Source organism: Aethalodelphis obliquidens, unplaced genomic scaffold, assembly GCF_003676395.1.
Source record: "Aethalodelphis obliquidens isolate GAN/ISIS:26980383/991018 unplaced genomic scaffold, ASM367639v1 scaffold16, whole genome shotgun sequence".
Classification (NCBI taxonomy): Eukaryota; Metazoa; Chordata; class Mammalia; order Artiodactyla; family Delphinidae; genus Aethalodelphis; species Aethalodelphis obliquidens.
Genome location: NW_020837960.1, coordinates 13,236,366 through 13,237,340, shown reverse-complemented (window position 1 = coordinate 13,237,340; position 975 = coordinate 13,236,366).

The following is a 975-nucleotide window of genomic DNA, read 5'->3' as shown; positions in this document are numbered from 1 at the left end:
GGGCGGTCTGGGGGGGGGGGGGGGGGGGGGGGGGGGGGGGGGGGGGGTGTTCACTTCTGCAAACAACTCAGGAAGTGTGCATCAAATACTATTATCTAGGTTCTTCAGAGAGGAGCCAGGACAGAGGAGATGGGGGAAGGCCTGTCCCTGGAAGGCCCCATGGGGTCCTGCTCCGTTACACTTTCATTACTTTGACGTATTTGAAAAGTCCAGGCCAATTGTAGACTATATCAGTATGGGTTTATTGAACTGTTTCTTCATGGTTAGATTCAAGTCAAACTTTTTAGTAAGAAAAGTCGGAGGTGATGCTATGTACTTCCATCAGCAGGCACAGTATCCTTTTGGCCTATTATCCGTGATGTCAAGCTTGATCACTTGATCAAGGGTGGTCTGGTAGTTCTCTCCACAAAGATCGTCTTTCCCTCTGCAACAGATATCTGCAATGCTAGGCTGAAACCAGATGAGTATTTTCACCCAATAGGGGTAGCAAACACTTAGCGCAAACGTTATAAACTGGAGATTTTCTAATGCTATCATTCCTTCTCCGTTTACTAGCTGGCATTCCTTTCTAAAGAAGAGGACTCCCGCCCCCCACTTTCTCCTTTTCCTTTTTGTTTCTCCTCCCCTTCACAATTCCCCTCCCCCACCTTCTTCTGAATAACAGTGTGAACTCTGGCATTCTTTTAAAATTCAATTTAATTAAATTACTGTAATCAAATACCATTATTATTTGTGGTGCTCAAATTGCCCTTTTGTGAGCCGTGGAAGCCCCCTACCCGGCTCCTTTTTCCTTACATATATCCTATCAGTCTTTGAACGTTACCTTGCTTTCTGACCCAGGACCTCCCAAGCTCTCCTTGCATTTTCTCTGCCTTATGCAGAGAAACCTTAGTTCCTTTTAGTAGGAAATGGTACTTGGAAAACTAAATCTGAGTGTTTGCTACTGGGATGTCATTTCTTCTAGGCCCTTTCAGT